The sequence below is a fragment of the Thermobia domestica genome, chromosome 11, assembly GCF_964235325.1.
Source record: "Thermobia domestica chromosome 11, izTheDome1.hap1.1, whole genome shotgun sequence".
NCBI classification, from domain to species: Eukaryota; Metazoa; Arthropoda; class Insecta; order Zygentoma; family Lepismatidae; genus Thermobia; species Thermobia domestica.
In genome coordinates this window covers 186877481-186898334 of record NC_137464.1, presented here as the reverse complement: position 1 = coordinate 186898334, position 20854 = coordinate 186877481, and the positions used below count along the sequence as shown (strand labels likewise).

General features: G+C 37.4%; 1 protein-coding gene across 2 annotated transcripts in view; it reads right to left on the bottom strand.

Annotated features, from left to right (window-relative positions):
- The window catches only part of LOC145664609 (allatostatin-A receptor-like), a 190847-nt gene extending 172535 nt beyond the window's left edge, over positions 1-18312 (bottom strand). For both annotated transcript variants that reach the window (XM_081731422.1, XM_081731421.1), the window contains exon 1: positions 17884-18312. The gene's annotated coding sequence lies outside the window, so the exon portion shown is untranslated. The remainder of the gene's footprint in view (positions 1-17883) is intronic.
- Positions 18313-20854: the final 2542 nt, after the last annotated feature.

The window sequence follows — 20854 nt, the reverse complement described above, 5'->3', positions numbered from 1 at the left end:
TTTTTTTTCTTTGTCATGCACTGATTTATGATTAGAGACGAGTGTTTTTTTTTTTTTTAATTTTTCCCTTCTTATCTTACAAGTAACACTTCACATCGTTGCTGCCGGTCTGACGCTAAACTATACATTTTCGGAAAGCACTAGTCCTAAATAGGATAACTACACAGTGCGACGGTCAGACGTTGCCGCGTTCAGGACTTATGGAGCGTCAAACATTAACATGGGGTTTATGAGAGTAACCATAGCAGTCGTATTATTTCATGCTAATTCGTCTTGCATTTGAACTCTGTGCTAACATTTGTGTTGTAGCAGTCGTATTATTTCATGCTAATTCGTCTTGCATTTGTACTCTGTGCTAACATTTGTGTTGTTTTTGTGTTTTTTAGGTATGCGTTGTAAGATGGATCCGAAAGTGGTCGTTTGGGCTCTGGTGGCCGAGATCGGGACAAATGAGCGCAATCCAAATTTGGAAGAGCAAAGGATGGTGGCACACATCAAGTCTCTTTTGACCAGCGGGATGGAAGTCGTTGAAGAGATTCGTACGCTCGGCTTCGGTGACAGTGATGGTGACCAGGGGGACGGAGACATGGATTTTGGAGACGAGGAAGACCAAGAGCAGGAGGATGCAGAGATGCCTTCGTCATCGCAGCAGTCTCATACGTCTTCCGCATCTGGCTCATCAGCGTCAGAATACCTGCCCTCTCCTGTGAAGAAGCCGAAGTTCCAGGATCAGCCTCCAGAAGACTCCAAAATGACACCAGAGCAGTGGCGCGAGTACAAGGCAAAAGCCTATGCCTACTGGACGGTAAATCCAAAAACAGGTAGGCCTTGGAACACAAAGACCGGTCGTGCTACCCACTCGACTCTGCAGAATCAGTTCAGGTATATTCGGAACATTGGCGTGCTACGTCACTTTGGGGCAACACAAGGCAAAGATGACAAGAAGACGCTGATGGCAGAGATCAATGAGGCAGTTCGGGGCATGTTCGCGGAGAAACAGCACACTGCTATCATTCACGATCGAACGTTGCGAATTTGGGCTAGGCAAACAGCTAATGAACTGGACCCTAACAAGAGTCTCAAGTTCAAGGCATCACCGTCGTGGGTGTACAGATTCAAGAAGCGCAACAACATCGTGGACCGTGCAATCACCCACAGGGTCGGCAGGACCTGGCAACTGAAAGAGTTGGACTTGCAGCAGCAGGCTGATGCTTTCGTATTAGCGACTCGCGAGCTCATTGCAAGCGAAAGCATCCCACCAACGCAGGTTGCCAATGCAGATCAGAGTAGCTTCAAGAAGTTGTTGCAGAGTACTCGCACTCTCCGTACCAAAGGAACAACAGTCGTGCGAGCGGTTGTGGGATCCATGAGCGCAACAACCCACAGCTACATGATCATGCCCGTGATCACCATGGCCGGAGAGATTCTGCGGCCGATGTATGTACTGGTGTCGGAACCAAGTGGAAAGTTTCCGGGAAACAAGCCTGCAGATCCACCGAACATCAAATCATTTGCTGGCAAAACGTCCAACATGAACAGGGACGACCTTAAGGACTTCTACGAGCAAGTGTTCTGGCCAAGCATGCCTGATGATCGGAAGAAGATCGTTTTGCTATTGGAATCGTGGACTCTGAACAAGGACGACAATCTATCGAACGCACTGAAGCCTGCCGACGTTGCGTTGCACAAGAGACTGATTCCTGGTGGTTGCACTGGAAAGATTCAGCCTTTAGATGTGCATTTCTTCCGTCAGTACAAGTCCTTTGTACGCTTTGTGACCGACACACTGGCCATGGACAGTGTCATGGATATCTGGCATCGCGATCGATTCCTGGCACTACAGTCGTTTTCACTCTACCAGTTCAGCGCACCCCGATTCAAGAACCTGATCCGGTACGCTTTCCACAAGGCTGGCTATCTGGACGAGGAGCCGGGAATGTGGATCTCTCCGCACGAGTACTGCTTTGACTCCCTCGACGAAGGTGACGTGTGCTTCACGTGCGGCGAACTACCGTTCGTCAAGTGTGCACACTGTGAGCGCACTCTTTGCATCTCTCATGCTCTGTTCGACGATTTGCACATTGATTGTACCCTTTAACTTACGCAAACAAGTGCTCAATCAGACAACGTCGATTCAAACGTCACAAACCTTGTGTTCTTCTTCGTTTCCTGTAACTCTCATAAACCCCATGTTAATGTTTGACGCTCCATAAGTCCTGAACGCGGCACCGTCTGACCGTCGCACTGTGTAGTTATCCTATTTAGGACTAGTGCTTTCCGAAAATGTATAGTTTAGCGTCAGACCGGCAGCAACGATGTGAAGTGTTACTTGTTAGCTTTATAGTAGTGGTGTGATTATTTATTATTATTTTGGATGTTTTTATGGTACTTGAGCGGGGGGGTTGGGGGGCGGTAGCCCCCCATTTAGATCTCAAAATTCATAGTCACCGCTTCACCTGAATTGATGTTTAGTAACATTGTGGCCCTTGTACTTATAGTATAATTCTTAACATCGTATAGTAACATTGTGGCCCTTGTACTTATAGTATAATTCTTAACATCGTATAGTAACATTGTGGCCCTTGTACTTATAGTATAATTCTTAACATCGTACATTACTTTCACTGTGTTAGTAATTGTAATCGATTCATGTGATCCGGTTCCGGGAGCAGTTTAGGAATGATTCCTAAACTGCTCCGGGAACCGGATCACATGAATCGGTTGAAGTCACAGTTGGAGTCAAAGTAAAAATTTGCCGAACAATTAAAAAAAATAATTAAGTTTGTCCTTTATTCAAGCTGAATGGTAACAAGACACTAACAACGCAAACACTACCTTATCGCCGAAAGTAAGGAGGTCAGCGTCACGTGGATTTTGAGAACAACTGAAAATCGAACGCGCGCTGGCTTTTTACTTCAATCTAAAGAAAAGCGTCTCGCAAGCGAAGCGTGGGTTGCCCGCACTACGGCTTGCGCTAAGCAGAAATAAGCTTTTGTGTATAAGCCAAAGCGAAATAAAATCAAATAAAAGCGGCAGGCAAGCTTGCGGCAAGCAAACATGCTGTCTGCCCAGACAGCAATTTAAACTTGCTGCAAGTTGCCAGAAACTTGCTGTTGCAAGGTAAATTAGCTTGCCGCAAGCTATACTATGCAAGCCAATTAGCTTGCTTTAAGCTTGTAGCAAGCTAGTTAGTTACATCTGGGCAAGGCTTGGGGCAAGCTTGTCTTCACAAGTTAAACACAAGTCAAATTATCTCAAACGCAAGCCAATTTAAGCGTATTCTCATCAATGGCAAGCTTTATTAAGCTTATTGCAAGCGAAACACAATCCAAAGAAGTTATATGGAATCTTGCACTAAGCGAATTTAGATAAAACAGTATGAAATCAGTATAATTTAACCGTCTGACTAAATCTATGCTACAATATATTGTCCCCTCACCTCCCCAATTATTGTAGCATATGCACAACCATGAAAACACCAAAGTCTCCCATCCGTTTCTGCAAAACATCAAAATAAGCATAATTGTTACGGTTTAGTTGTGACGCGCAACGCGCCGTTGCTTCTTACAAATATCTAACATGTTGCTATATTAGTGGCGAGTACTTGAAATTTCTACCTTTTTATATAAAAACGCAGAAAAATGTTTATACTTTAAACACAGCGTTCAGATAAAGTTTATAGTAAACTGTAAGTTAAACTTGAAGTTTATATTAAAATATCTGCAACAGTTCTGTATTCTTTCGCGAAATAAGTAGGCTCAAATCTGCTGCCATCTATGTTCACATTTATGCTTTATACGTAAATACTACAATTCGTTATGCCTCATAGTTACCGAAATATGAGGAAATAAAGAGCGATATTATAGGTACGTGGGACTATAGTACTAGGGTACTAGACGGAACAATTAAAAAAAATAATTAAGTTTGTCCTTTATTCAAGCTGAATGCTAACAAGACACTAACAACGCAAACACTACCTTATCGCCGAAAGTAAGGAGGTCAGCGTCACGTGGATTTTGAGAACAACTGAAAAACGAACGCGCGCTGGCTTTTTACTTCAATCTAAAGAAAAGCGTCTCGCAAGCGAAGCGTGGGTTGCCCGCACTACGGCTTGCGCTAAGCAGAAATAAGCTTTTGTGTATAAGCCAAATCGAAATAAAATCAAATAAAAGCGGCAGGCAAGCTTGCGGCAAGCAAACATGCTGTCTGGGTGGGTTGTTATTGAAGTTAAAATGTAGGTCTATATAGAGAGTTGCCAGTCAAAAGACAAATAAAAAGAAGATATTAGCATATATTTTCGCTATGATTGTTTGTAGAGCTGTATTACGAAATATATAAAAGATATATATATATGTTGGGAGCAATGTTCGAAAACGGCCATTGGCCGAAGAAAGTGATCAATTCTAAGTTTGGACAGATGCAATTATCCAAAGTACGAAGAAGTCTATCATTTCGGGGTTTGGTCGCTTAATAGTATCCAAAGCTAGGTTTGGATAATTACAGTTCATCCAAAGCTCAATTTAGAAAGGAAAATAAGAAAAAAATTTATTAATTTTTTCACATTTTACACATTTTACAAGATTTTTATTTTTCAATGTTTAAGAAATGAAAATGTATATCACAAAATTCTGTCAAATAAGAAGTATGAAATTCGTATATGAATAAAAATAGTTCTTCGTATTAATTCCTTCTAATTCAGCTTACTTTCTTTTTTAGAAGACTTTTAGAAAATATGCACCATATAAAAATAAGTACAATAATTAATTAAGCATTAACAGCAAAGTGCGTTAAATGTTTTAAGTTCAGTTATTAACACAATGAAACAGTGAAGAATTTGAAAAACGTGTGCTGAAAATTTTAAGCTGTAAGTGCGAAAAAATATAATGAACTTACAGTTATAAAATGGAATAACTGAAATGCAGATTCGCCACATATACAGGCTCTTCAAGTACATTGTAATAGGTCAACTGTCCAGTTACTTGTTCCTACACGCACTTGAGGAATGACACTTTGAGTTACACTTTACACCCTTCTTTACACAATTACATTTTTTGTTCAAACAGAAGTTCCTGCAGCCGCACTTAATAAACCCCTGCCTGGAGTGTGTTTCTGCTTCAGCTACACTTCTAAGTGAAATGTCTCTCTGCGGAACATCACTGATCTGAAGAAACTGTTCATCTGCGAACTGGAACTCATTGCGCGCGTACAGCTTTCTAATAATTCCCGAAGAAGTCCCCAACTGGTAGAGATCGTTATCGTTTCTCCCCATAACCACAGCCATGACGTTCCTCGGAGCAGCTCTGCCTCTGTCCAATTCTGGGATTTTGATTAGAACAGTTTGTCCTACGTCTGCACGAGGGAATTTTTTACTTGACGCCATTAACATTTCATTTGCTTGTCGCTTTAAATGTATTTTGGATCCCTCACGTGCCTCTCGTATACTCTCACTTCTTGTGCAGATGTTGCATCTTTTTTCTTGATTTGCGCACGGACATGGAGATTCATTTGCTTCCACAATTGCAGTGTTGATGGTCTCTAAAGAAGCTGGAAATTCTGGAAAAGTCTCTCTTTCCTGCCGAAGATTATTAAGGGAATCACGAACGAATGAATGCTGTGCGTCCTGTCCTGAAGTGTCTTCTTGTACATCACGAGTCAATGAATACTGTACATCCTGTCCTGAGCCTTCCTCTTCCTGCATGGTGTCACAGTGTGGATCACGAGTCAATAAATTCTGTACATCCTGTCCTGAACCTTCCTCTTCCTGCATGGTGTCACAGTGTGGATCACGAGTCAATGAATTCTGTACATCCTGTCCTGAGCCTTCCCCTTCCTGCATGGTGTCACAATGTGGATCACGAGCCAATATTTCTTGTAGATCTTCCTCATTGGTCAAGTCTCGTAATAAATCACATGGAAGAGATGAATCCGAAAGTCCATTTCTCATGGGAACGCCAAACAAAGCCTCGTAGGGGCTCCGGTTAATGCCCCTATGGAAGGACCTGTTTTTCTTCATCTGGACAAAACGAAGACCCTCAGCCCAAGACGAACAGCTATTTTCTGCCATCCATGTAATAAGAATGTCTCGAACATCTTGGTTCGCTCTCTCAACACTTCCTTGAGACTGAGAGTGGCGCGGCTTGCCGTGCACTATTTTCGACCCAAACACTGAGGCCAGCTCACTTGTAACTTCAGCTGCGAACTCACGTCCGTTATCACTTTGAAGAATACAAGGTGCACCAATAATGCAAAATATATCCATCAGATGATAAGCAACTTCTGATGCTCTTTTTGTCTTTAATGGGCGCAAAAACAGAAACTTTGTGAGATGATCCTGATAATTTAATATGAACTTGTATCCTTTGTCCGGTTCACTCTGCATGTCGATAAGATCAACCTGACCCCTAGAATTAAGCAGATTACTGAGAATAGGTTTAACAGTCAGTCCTTTGCACTTTTGCTTCTTTTTCAACTGACACTGCCCACACAATTTGAGATAAATATTGATGATCTCTCGTGTTACATTACAGTACTTTAGCTTAAGTTCTTTGTCCAAGCATCTCAAACGTTTGTGGCCAGTGTCAATGTGAGCTTTATGAATGACACTGTATAATTCTCCGGTGTGACAGAAATACCTAATAACACTATCACCATCTTTACGTTTTTCGATAAGTTTCTCAACCCCACCAATACTTAAAACATCATATCTCTTCAGGCGACGATAGTCCAGTGACGTCAGTGACTCACCTCTTTTCTTTTTCTCTTGCGAAGCCTTCACCTCCAACAGCAATTCATTGTACTTCTCTGGAGATAACAAGAACGTATTATCTGCTGTACTAGCTCGAACGTAGTCGTCTAGTTTTGCTTTGAAGTCTTCTGCTGCAACCATACTCATTGTTGTGCACGGTCTTCAATTTCACTTCAACGAATAAACAATTGTGAGTGGCAAAGAAAGCATACACGTTAACACATAAAGCTACCGCCTGACTGAAGACTGACTTCTGCTTTACCCTCCCTATATTCTCCGAATGCGCATGCGCCACGAATAAAAAATTGCAATGACATCTCGCAAGAACAACTGGAAATAACTAAATTGAGCTTTGGATGAACTGTAATTATCCAAACCTAGCTTTGGATACTATTAAGCGACCAAACCCCGAAATGATAGACTTCTTCGTACTTTGGATAATTGCATCTGTCCAAACTTAGAATTGATCACTTTCTTCGGCCAATGGCCGTTTTCGAACATTGCTCCCAACATATATATGTGAAGCGCTGCAAAATTACATTTTTCTTATAGTATTGTGTGGATATGAAAGGTGAGCACTAAGATGTACAGAGGGTCACAATGTGAACATTGTTTTTTTTCTTTTTTTTTAAAAAAAAACTACTGAGTAGTTTTGTTGTGTAACAGACGAACAATAGATAAGTGAAAGCTAAGGGAGACGGATGATTAAAAGAAATGAATGATGATGGAAAAATTGGTGGAATGATAATGTGGAAGCAAACCAGCGCCGCAACTAGGCTAGTTGTCGCCCTGGGCAAGAACTCGCCTTAGCCCCTCCCCCGCTCCATCTGTGACTGACCAAACCAAAACGCTCTCTGATTACACCTGATATTGGCATCACACATTAATTCTCCTATGTCATTTTTTATTCAAAGGGTAAAGCTAGATTTCAAACTTGCAATATATAACTAAATTTTTAATATAAGATAAAACACCGAACTAATTAGCATTTGATTGCCAAGTAATCTGCGAGTAGCATGCTTGACATAGTCTTATAGTCTTGTCACAATAACTGCAAATCACAATATTTTTAGAATTATGTCGGATGTTCACATGTGTAGAATGAATAACAGTCTGTTGCTTTAGAATAGAATATTTCATTATGACAAATTGTCAAGTTGTTTCTTTTTTTCGAGTATTAATATTCGGACATTTTACAAATCTCTTGAATAGATGTAAGAAAATGAATACTCAAAAACTTTAAGTTGAATTGAATTTAACGTCTCTTTTCAGCAACGAGGCTATATGAGACGTGGACCTACTGACTAACGTGGAATCCGAACAACATGAATCGAACCCGGGCCTCCCACGCCAAAGGTGGGTACTCTAACCGCTTAGCCAAGGATGAGCTCTACAAAAAAATTAACTTTGCGGGCTCTTTTGGCTGCAAATGATTTTAAAATGTCCTAAAAGATATCTTTCAAACTAACTAATGCTCTATAGATATGATCCTAAGATTTGTGAGTCGCTGTTGTCCTATTAATTTTCGGTGGTAATTTTTTATTATCTTTGTTTTGCTAAAACTTCTTTCATTGCCTTATAGTAAAAATAATTTTTTGCTCAGTTTTAGGCCCGCAATCTGACGCCGGGGCACAAGCCCCGTTTGCTTTCCACTTAGTTATGCCACTGAAGAAAGCGCAAGTACCCTGAGGAAATCGACGGACACGGACAAACTTCTTAGGAGAGCATTGAAAATAGTAAGTGAAGAAGGTACATTATCAGAATAGTCACTAAATTGTTTACGGAAGATAAAAGTGCTTAAGAAGATACGTTTCGTTCACGTGGTAAATCTTCCTGAGCTGCTGCAACTGTTATTCTTATATTAGAATAACGACACGCGTCTTGTGAAATATATCTTTTACCAACACGAGAGCGGCCGGAAGCTGTGGGTGGCACAGTCTATCAGTCTTGAAAACAAGATAATATTTTGGCTAATGCTCTGTATGGGTGTGCAAGTTAATTTTGCATATTCGATTACCCATTCGTCAACTACCAGTTCCAATGGTGGTTTGAAGCGTACGTAAACATTAGGTCAAGACCCTCATAAACTTGGTTTTGTATGATGTTACAGAAGAAAATAATTAATTAATACTGACATAAGATTTAATAATAATAATAATAATAACAGTTCTAGTAGAAACATACATGTTACGCAAAAATAGATTGTAGGTTTACGTAATGACTTTGTAGAGAAGACTGGCGGAACGTAACTTGGTTGTAAAGTAACTATACTCGGATCAAAATTAGAAACGAGTTGACCATTCAAAACCATGTAGATATTTATGTTGAGAAGGGAAGCTACGTCACCTAAGTATTAAGGGCACCGAGAGTGGCCAATCGTGAACTACAGGTGGAAGATTTCTGTAGAAGATACAACAACATTACAATGTTACAGCCTTGTAATAGATATTGAGAAGTGTTTGTTAAGCGAAGTGTAGAGAGTACAACGGATACCTCAACGAAATACTTACGATATGGCAACAGGGGCTACATGTACTACTCCAAATTTCAATTTCGAATTTTGATCGGAGTATAATAAGGAAATATTTCGAATAGTGGGGAGGGGGGAGAACACTAGTTGAGGTAATTTGAGAATGTAAAAGAAGCGGTTAAGATATTTGTTTGAGAATAAATTGTGCCCTAAGAGACATGATAGCATGCGTGGTGATAAGGAAAAGAATGAAAGAGGGGGAAAATCCTAATGGATGGACAATGTTAAAATCGTAAACTACAAAAATGTTTTCGTTCACAAACCGTTCACACACGCAAATGTCAATTTCTTCCAACAAAGTGAAGAAACCTGAACAACTTTATCGGTAACACACGGTAAACTTTGTAGTATCACAAAAATTCGCTATTTTTCGATTTTGTCAAAAACTGCCTTTTTGATCAGATCCATCTGATATATCAACTGATATATGTATCATATATGAATAATATAAACAATATAATAGTTAAGAAAAATTAAAATTTAAGAGTTAATTTTGGGCTGTCGTATAATCTCATTAAGTACACTAAGTGCCCTCTTGTTACTGTCATAATGAAGAACTTAACGAGGCTGTATTTCAGGATTAGTTTCACCTCAATAAGTGACTTGGTTCTCGCATGGCATTAATTTTTGGTTTACGAATTAATTGGTTTCTCTCTGTTTTCTCAAAAACTACGCATAAGGTTTTATATACGAGATCATTTTGAGACATTTTTAAAAGTTCTTAGTCAAAAATTGAATCAATTACGAAAGCACTCCCAACTCCCGTCACTCCATACACATTAATAATAAGAATCCACCATACTGGTAATTCTGCCTTCCGTTTATCTTCGTTAGAACATAATACAGTACGAAGTTGGTAATATATTAAATGTTTCTTCTGTGCATTGAAAGAATTATTCAGGTGCACATTTTGACGCTGTGTTGCTCTAGTTAATCAGTATTTCACTGGTTCTACCTCTCTATCAACCGGAAACACAATGAGAAAAGGTAGGTCAGAACTTAAAAAGTAACGACGTGCTTCTGAATTTAATTTCCTAGTCACAGCATTTTGAGATTACGAGCTTTTTAAGATTAAGATCTTGACCGTAAAATGTATTCCAACTAGGAAAAGACATATGCAAATAGCAAGCCTATCTTTATCTGATTTAAAACCAGGATTTCTTTCATAAAAATCTTTCGGGGGAAGTATTTTTGGATACATGGGAAGCGGAATGACCTGAATACTCAGAAGGATATTTACAAAGGCCTATAGGGCTTGAAATCTCCCTGGCCCAAAAACTTAAGGCTCAAACGCTAAACTTAGAAACAGTTTTTGAACTTTAGTGAATAACTTAGAAACTATGAAGAATGTGGAATATAAGCGATTTTTTAATGAATAACTTAGAAACTACAAAGAATGTGTAAAATAAGCGATACTTTAATGAATAACTTAGAAAATATGAAGAATGTGAAAAATGAGGGATACTTTAATTAATTACTTAGAAACTATGAAGAATGTGTAAAACAAGGGATACTTCAATGAGTAACTTAGAAACTATGGAGAATGTGGAAAATAAACGACTTTTAATGAATAACTTAGAAACTATGAAGAATGTGGAATATAAGCGATTTTTTAATGAATAACTTAGAAACTATGAAGAATGTGTAAAACAAGGGATACTTCAATGAGTAACTTAGAAACTATGGAGAATGTGGAAAATAAACGACTTTTAATGAATAACTTAGAAACTATGAAGAATGTGGAAAATAAGGGATACTTCAATGAATAACTTAGAAACTACGAAGAATGTGGAAAATAAGCGATATTTTAATGAATAGCTTAAAACCTATGAAGAATGTGGTAAATAAGCGATTATACCTTCAGAACGCTATTATACGAAATAATAATTGTTTTGAAAACCTTTAGCATATTGTCTAAATTTAGGTGCCTAACAATTATAACTTTGTTAACTGCGTGCTCAAAATTTTTTGTCCAGAAGAAAAAGTGGAGTCGGTTATTTGTTTATTTAATAACATTTTGTAGACAATACTTGGCTTACTTTCTATATTTTTGTCATTATTTATTCCTTTTTAAGTTATTCATCAAAATTAAAAGGAAATGGAGTGAGCTTAGCAATCACCTTTAAGATACATTTTTCTATTCGAGATATAATGTACAGAATAATGTTATAATAAAACCAGGTTGGTCTATTTTGGATTTAGACAACGTCCCTGTAACAAGATCCTAACTACAACACTGGTATTATTCCTTTAAAATAATAATACTGAGAGGAGTGTTTTGTTCTATGAATACGTCTTACATGTTTTTACTTCTGTTTCTCCTTACTTTTTTTTCGAAAAAAAAAACGAAGAATATGCACATGTTCAAGTGATTACTAAATAAATTTGTAAGAAGTGAATAAAAGTAGAAACATTAAGAAACATGTAAGCCAAGCATATAATTAGAATTATTTTAAAACTATGCTTTTTTTATTTATTCACTCGAGATTTCTCTAAATGAATGGCAAATCAAGAAATTTTAGTTTGAGCTACATCTAATATATTTAAAACTTTTGAAAGTAGCGGTTTTTTGAAGAAATTTGAACTAATCAGTTTACAGAAATTGAACTATTTTTAACTTTATTATGCAAATGTCTCATGTATTTAATACCGGACGATTTATGCACCAAAGAATTAAATACATTAAAAATACTTATTGTTTTATGTATAGTGCATTATTAAATCATACTGTAAGAATTCTTTGAAAGGCATTCCTTATTGAAGCCGAATGGATTGTTCTTTGTCTTATGCATGCATACCATTCTCTTTGTAGCTAAGCGGTTAGCGTTCGCCCCTTTTACGCGGGAGACCTGGGTTTGATTTCCGGCGGAAGCTTATGTGGATCGGATTCCACGTTAATCAGTAGGTCCCGTCGCACGTCGCTTCGCTGCTGAAAGGGATGTAAGACTCAAAATCAACTCAATCAACTCAGCATACCGGTCAAGGATCTGAATTAAACATTCTTCACTTGGAACACCTTTTCCTTCAATTGAAATATCACGCAGTCGTCCAGTGAGGAGTATTCGAGTTGATTTCTTAGTAGTGTCATTATTCGACTCATTGTGTGGTGAAAGATCTTTCTTTCAACAGTGTATAAATGTACATACGCACAGTTAATATTTTTATACATGCATTTTGTTGCATCATAATCTAGAGTTGACCTCAAAATATATTTTGGTGTTGACATACATACATTCGAAGGATTTTACAACTGTTTGTAAATAACCTCCATCTGTGTCGTGAAACTGACAACAAATTCTAACACCTAAGCTTTTATCATCTAAATACGATCAAAGAACCCGAAGAGATTTAATGTACTGCGCTTTTGTCAGCTGTTACTATGTCAATATATTTAAGTAGTATTTTCAAACACTTTTCTTCTACACGGTCTGTTACTACCCAAATCATAGATTTAAGCGGAGCAGGGGTAAATTTCGAAGTCTGTGGGTAATACTCCCCGGTAAACCCTTGAACGTAACACTGTTTAAAGAAAAAATATACGTTGAATTTATGATGTTTAGCTATATCATTGAACAAACTGTAAACTGTTCAGTGTTTACGTGATTCGTCAGTGTCAACTGTCGAAAAACGGAACAAATCGCCCTTAATTTTTGAGATCGATATAAGTCTTTGAAACTAGTTCTTATTTTCCATGAAGCGGAGTTTATAGAAAATACAAATGGGATTATGTAAGACATGGAAATACATCTTAAAAAGGAATCCGAACGTCATTATCTCCCTTCGGAAATCAAGCTCGAGTCTCCCACGTCGCTTGAAAGCCAAATTTAACATGATTTTTCATTTTCCATAAAAAAAAAAGAAAAAAACCTTAAAGAACGGAAGAGTGAAAATGCTCATTACTTACAAGAAAATAAATGCAATGTCTAGTTTCATATCCGTCGGTCATATCCGGATAAGCTAAGGAAGACTAACGAAAAAAAACTGAAATGTTAGATTTCTTGAATGGATCCTTTGATTAGAACTTAATTTCGTTTTCAGCATCGAGCCTATATTACATGTAGAACTATAGTTTAACGTGAGGTCCGAACTACATGAGTTTCTATCAGTAATCGAACCTGAGCTTCCCAAGCTGAAAGCACGTACAATAGTCATATAGCGACGAATATGTTGTGCAGCATTGACAGAACTAGAACGTAGAAGAAAGAGAACAACTCTAAAGAAAGCACTGAAGTAAAGTATTGTCTATTACATGCTCATATTGAGTGAGATTTAATCTACGATTCTTCTCATTGGTGGTAAGTTATTTTTTTTAAAAAAAGCCGCAATTTTCACTTGAAATTCACGTTTAGAGCGCTTACCTCTGCTACAGGAGTGCCTCGTCCGTTCCCCAGCCAAGTAAGTTTGTGGTGGACTCAAATAGTGAATTAATCTTTGAGTGAAAGAAAATCCTTTTGTCGATAAACCAACTTCTCCAAACCTAAAAGCTTTGAAAAAGTTGATTGACTGTTTCTCGACACATATTCCCGCAGACTTTGAGACGGAATTTAAAAAAAAAAAAAACGAAAGAGATAAAAGAGAAAAGAAAAAAAAGAAACAAGCTTGAAATTGTTGTTATTGGCATTCTTGTGGGAGTCAAGAACTCCAAGCAATATAATGGATAAAAACTCATAAGTAATATGTCGACGTTAGAATATATTTGTGTATTAGATTCCTGTAAATCATTGTTGAATAACTACCACTAAAAGACAAAGTTCAATGCCAGATAAGCATAAACTCGATAGGTGACTTTATACTTGCCAAACTATTAAAATTCGAATTAATGTTATACAATTTATTAATTCATAACTTGATGTCATCCTTTCATTCTTTACTGTGATTACCCAAAGGAATTTTGCGCAGAGAAATTTTCAATACTGGGTGCCTCCCTTACTTATTTCTTATTCAAGTAGAGTGTCCTGGCATCCATCTTAAATGTTTCATTTTAAGTAAATGTTTCGTACATTTAAGATATTAAAATATGAGCACATATTTATATATTTCCACGTCACATTTTTCATTTACTAATTTATTCGTCTCTTTTCTCACTATATGTTCCTAATAAGGCTTATTTATTATTTTGTTCTGTTTCAAGTAAATGTTGACTGCAAGCAGAGAATTTATGTTATTGTTAATTTCAAAATATTTTGTAGTCGAGAAATTCTGTCGAGGAATTTGAAGCTTAATACAAATAAAACGATAATCATGCCTGTTGTGAGGAGAGAACGTAATCTGAAGGTATTTGAAAACAAGATCCTGAGACGAATATTCGGTCCCAAGAGGAACGGGAATGGGGAATGTCGGAAACTTCATAACGAAGAACTGTATAATTTATATAATTTACTAAAGATTGTTATTGTCATCAAGCTTAGAAGGCTCAGCTGGGCAGGTCATGTAGCCAGAATGGAGAAATTAGGAACGCTTTCAAAGTTTTAACTGGAAACCCAAATAGCAAAACGACTATTAGGAAAACCTAGGCGCAGATGTGAGGACAATATTAAGATGGATCTCGCAGAAATAGGATACAAAGTAGAAACCGAATCATGGTAGGTAAGAATAGAAGTCAATGGAGAGCTTTTATGAACGTGGCATTGAACCTCCGGGTTGCACAGGCCGTAGAGTTAGTTAGTTATTTTGTTTTAAGTGTTTATCATTATCAATTAGCGTCCAGATTTTACAGCCGTATTTTATACGGGATAATACAATAAGTAAGATATTAGGATTAAGGATTTAGATTTCTGGGCTCTCGGCATCTAAGGCCATTTAGCTCGTCAAGTTTTGAGGGATGACGTCCCTCGGCGAGCACACTATCCGGGAAAAGGGAAGGAAGAAAGGATTTGGGAAGGAAGGAAGCGGCCTGGGACCTATAAGTTAGGTACCACCCCAGCATTTGTCTGGTGTGAATGAGGAAAACCCAGCAAAACCTCATTCAGGGTGGCTGGCCTGAAAAAGTGTTTTACACTTTTTCGACCGAGTGTCCCCACCGGGAATCGAACCCGGGACCGCTCGAAATTGGTAAGAGACAACTCCAGCCAGGAGTTACTATCGCCACATGTAAATCCTTCTAATATATTACTTCGTCTCGATAAAATAACTCATTTTAACTTAATAGGTGTAACCTTCTACACGTAGATACGATTTTGAAACAATTCGTTCTTTTATAAGTCATGAATAGTTTATACAAAGCATTTTTGCTTGCTGTTTAAGTAATTTGAATTATTTTCTTCCTAGTTCTCTAGAATTTTAATGACTCAATTTGAGTCATAAATTCCTTTATGGATACCCTCGATCCCAGCCATTAATATACTTTTCTTTTAGTTCTTCGTTAGTTTCTATACGATTTGTTAGATTTACGACTGGGTCTTGTAGCTATGTTGTCCCGTAATCCGGCTCTTTTACAGGCGAGATAGTGCGTTAAGGAAAAACCTACACTGTATGAGCTAATGTTGCACAATGTTCTGTGCATCTGCCAAATGCAGGATTCAAGTCTTAACTTTGGCTCGAAGCCCACGTTAATAGTAAGCCCTGTCCTTGTTAACCTCGGTGCTGCATAAAGATCCAAAGCAAAAGCAATTTAAAACTAGGTCTTTTGTTTAAATTTATTTCATTTTGTCTAATAGACTCTTATTTTATGATTACGATGTCTGCCGGTTCTACATGAACGATTTTGAGTTCCTTCTTGTGCAAAGCATTGCTTAAATTGTTACAAAGGACTTGTAACTATTCACTTATGACGTCAGAATCCTACAATTAGTTTTTTAATAAACATAAATATCATGTTTAAAAACAATTAATGCCCTTAGAGTACTTTGAAAATTACGGCGACGTTTCAATTACCACATCGGCTATTTCAGCGATCAGCGTAAAGTTACGAAAATTTCGGTTAGTTGATTTGGAGAACAGAGTCAAGTTCATCAGTGGCGCTTTATAAAACATGGACTTACTCCTTATTATGAGATCCGAACCACATGATTTCCCACCAGGATTCGAACCCGGATCTCCCGCGCTGAAGACGCGTACGCTAACCATAGACCCTATACCCATGAGAGATACGGACGTTTTGTGAGTGTATGATTGAGTATAGGAAATGTTTTGAAAGTTTAGCAACTTCAATATTTTCGATAGTAAGTCATGTTAAAAGATCCTATGTTTTACAATCATATCTAACAGGAGTTTTCATGAGTAATATGTAACCGATCAGATGGATTAGAGCTTAAGTGTCCTTTTCAGCAGCGAGGCTATATGATGGACTTGCAGCTTAACATGAAGTCCGGACGACATGAGCTCTGCCGGAGATCGAACTCAGGTCTTCCGCTCCGAAGAGGGATATAATAAGCATATAGCCATGAGGGAGTTGCTATAACTGACCAGGTCCACAGCCTAAATGTTTGAGGAGAGCAGCTCCTTAAAGTTTCCTAGCTCTTGCAAATTGCGCCAAACACATGCTTTGAATATCTTATAGCTATTTTTTTCATTTACAGCACATTGATTTGCTCGCAACAAGTTGAAAGTGAATTCCTACCTGAGAATTGAACCCAGGATCGCGCTCACCAGAGCGAGTTTGCTAATCGCTGCCAGCTGAATTCTTTATTACTATTATTTTAATTGTATTGGTAGTATTAGTGATAGTTGTTATTTCTGAATCTTGTTTCACGTCGCTAGCAACACTAAGGGTTATTGAGTTGATTTTAAAATCCCTTTCAGTACCGAGGCTATATAAGACAGGACCTACTGATTAACGTGGAATCCGAACCACATGAGCTCCCACCGGGAATTGAACCCAGGTCTTCCATGCCAAAGGCGCTTACGGTAACCGCTTAGCCACGAAGGAGCTCTCAACACCAAGGGTATGAGGGACGGTACCTTCTATTAAAAATTTGGAACTTAAACTACTATTAAGGTTTCTATCCGATTAGTCATATTCATATCACTATTTAAACCCACAAACACACACAGACAGTCCGAAACCAAGGACATTAAATAACGTTATAAGGCTATAGTGGAACATATTATGTGTACTGATTTTAAAATAATGTTAGTTGCGTAAACCAATATACCGATATTGTTTGGTGGATGTATGTATTAAGCCATAGTATGGTTTTCTGTCATTATCCTATCCGGATTTTTTCATTGTGTAGAAAGTTAATTGGTTTCGCAGGACACGGACGTAACAATCAAAACTGAAAGAATGAAGAAATAACTCGAATTTGAAAGCAATATTTATTTGTTTTCTCTGGAAATTAACATTCTTTTCAACAAGGGAAATGTGAGAAGTGAGCCGATATCACATAAGAGAAAACGAACGCGAAGGTGGGGATTCGTATTTATTTATAAAGTGGTATTTTTAAATTAAAGCAAACGAAAATAAAAAAAAGAAAAAAAAACAGAAAAAATGAGAAATAAACATCTAATTAATGCATCTGATACAAGTTTGGATAAACGTCCTTAAGCGTGAGAGCAACACAAACCAATGTAATATTATATAACACTGACAGATATCGGGACCCTATAAATGTGCTTACTTTCAACACCACAAAGGTGAAATAATACATAAATAATGAATAGTACATACCTTTTGTGGTAGCAACCTGTTGTATCACTGAGTGATCAGTAATCCTTGGTTGGTCTTGATATAATGGATGTGGCTTAGTTTATCAGCTATAGGGGGCTCAAGGTGTTCACTGAAATATATTGGGTAAACAACCACATTGAACAAGCTGGAGGGTTAGTATTGATATAGGGGGTAAACAAATGCCAAGCATACACTATGTGTAGCCACTTGTTGATTGATCAATAGCTTTTCATTTTCTTTCCTAACGTAACTTTTCAGAATAATTACGTAAAGATATCTCTTTTATGTTTTTTGGGGGTTCAAATTGTATATATATATTTATATCTATCTATATATAGATATAGAATTCGGCAGTAGAGGAAAAAATGTGACTGCGAACGTATTCGTTGGACAGCACGGATGCCGAAACGTAACTGAGCGGCTGAAGTGAATGACGCCCGCGATTAATGTCAGTGGAGCAGGGGTGGTTGCTGAGCGCCGGCGCCTGCGCCGTGCTGACACACGAGAGACATCCTCCTTGTCTCCTTCTTCTTTCTTCACACAAACACATACATGCACACGCTCCTACAGTATAGAGAATGGGTCTCTTGTTGATATGTCAGCACCTCCCTGTTCCGTGGTCCATAACATCTTTCGCTCTAACCCCGAAAAAGCATTCACTATTGCTTCTTTGGAAAACACAAACATTTGTATGGCCTTCAAGTGATTTTACCTCAGCAGTTCAGGAACATTTCGGCTGTCTAGCGTGTCCTCCCTTTTAAATGGTACATTTGACAACCATTGTGCAGATCACAGAAGAAAGCGTATTTTGTTGGAGTGTTCATTGTAATATGTAGCCATATATATATATATATATATATATATATATATATATATATATATATATATATATATATATATATATATATATATATATATATATATATATATATATATATATAGTCTATATATATATATTAGCAGTGGGTAATGCAATATCCCTTACTTTTGCTCTAATCATGTACCGAGCATATGCATTCTTATACAGGCTTGTTTGATATTTAATGGTTTCAAATATAAAGCAGCAGATTAGGTTGGATTAATTTAGTGTCCCTTTCAACAGGGAACTATATAAGACAGAAACCTATAGTTTAACGTGAGATCAAAAGCACATAAGCTTCACTGGTAATCGAAGCCGAGTCTCCCGCGTCGGAGACGCGTACGCTAAGCATATAGCCATGAGGGAGCTCTAATATAAGGTAAATGTACGATACTTCGTCATGCCAAGAAATGATCGGTCATTGTAAAATCCCGATATTATTGATATGGTAAATATACTGATTGAATTATGTAGTTTTTTGCTGGTGCCTATGATAAAAAAAAGTTTGTTCCTTAGACTAGTAGCGAAGTTCTCAGACATTGTAAAAGCAATTTCGCGAATTCTTTACAATATTACTTGTGAAGTGAGTTATTTAATCGATGAAAGAAAATAAAAATTTAGTGTAAACTTGTTTATAGTACACGTAAACTTCAAAGTTTTCACCCAGTGTTATAAATGGCATGATGAAAATAATTATTTCAATTTCTTTGTCAGGAATTTGGTTTACCTAAACTCCTTTATATACGTATTAACCTCTCCATGCATCCGTTTGTCAGGATGACAAAACGAGTCTCAAGAACTACTGTACTTAACGGATATCCACAGTGGCGTATTTAAGGAGAGATTCCGGGCTTAAGATTCCCGAAATTTCACGCAATTTTTATTCTATTTTTGTAACTGTTCTTTAAGTAATGCATCCAATAAAGTTTAATATCCATGCTGATAAATTGTAATTGATATGTAGATTTTACTCTAGTTTAAAGTTTGATTACTTCTTGCAAAAATAGTGAGAGATTTTTTTCTAGAGCAATGAGTCATACTTTTCCTAAAATCTCAAGTGCTTTTACAAAAATGCTTTCCTTATGATGCTGAATCTTGGTTCGTTGATGGTATCTAGTGAATTATATATTGCTACCTGAAAATACAGAACGCCAAGTTAGGTAGTCATGCGGTCTGAAACCGTGCCGTGTGTGAAAGAACTAATAAAGTATTTTGATTCCACTTGACGTGTTTCTGTGTATTTTTCATTCCTAGAATACAAGGGCGAAAATACAATGTTTCGCATCATAAGTAACTATAGTTTCCGTTTCATAAAGAAAACAAGTCTAATTGTAACAAACGAAACACATATCATTGAGGTGAAAAAAATGCATGGTATCTCTTGCATGTAATGTAAGGAATGGGCAAATGCAAATCTTTCTTGTCATCTGTAGCGGCAAAACTGTGAAAAGGTAGCGGGAAGTAATTTATTTAATAAAGAGATAGTATTACATGCATGGTGAAGAGAGGAGGCATAATCAGTGGTGCTATTCAGCCGGTTCGCACCGGTTCACTAGAACCGGTTGTTAAAATATTTCGAGTTCCCAGAATCGTTTGTTATACCCAGACGTAACAGTAAATTTTACCCAGTTATAACCAGGAATACTAAATTTTAGTTTAACTATTTTTGTTTTAGAAACTCTTACAGCTACAGTGTTGTTAAACATATGATCTCTCAGAACAAATTAAACGTTAATCCTAATCTCAAATGGTTAGATATCAAGAAAGAGAACTGGGATATCATGACTGTAGTAGTGAGTCTTATTTATATTTGAAAAGCATACATGCCATTACCAAGAATTGTCGACTCATTGCTTGATTAAGGTCTTTCCAATTCTTTTTGACAACTATCTATCTTGGATAATTCGTTTCTGAGATTTTTCCCAGTGTTACCTAATTTTATTACAACGCGTTGCATTAGGATGCTGTGTAGGTCTCTACTTGACACTTGCGGTATCCAGTAGAAAATTGCTTTTGTCTATATTGTATGGTTTGTTTCTTTGTTTCCTAATGGAATTACGTAGATCTATCTATTTACCTACCTATCCTTCTCTCTCTCTACACACACACACA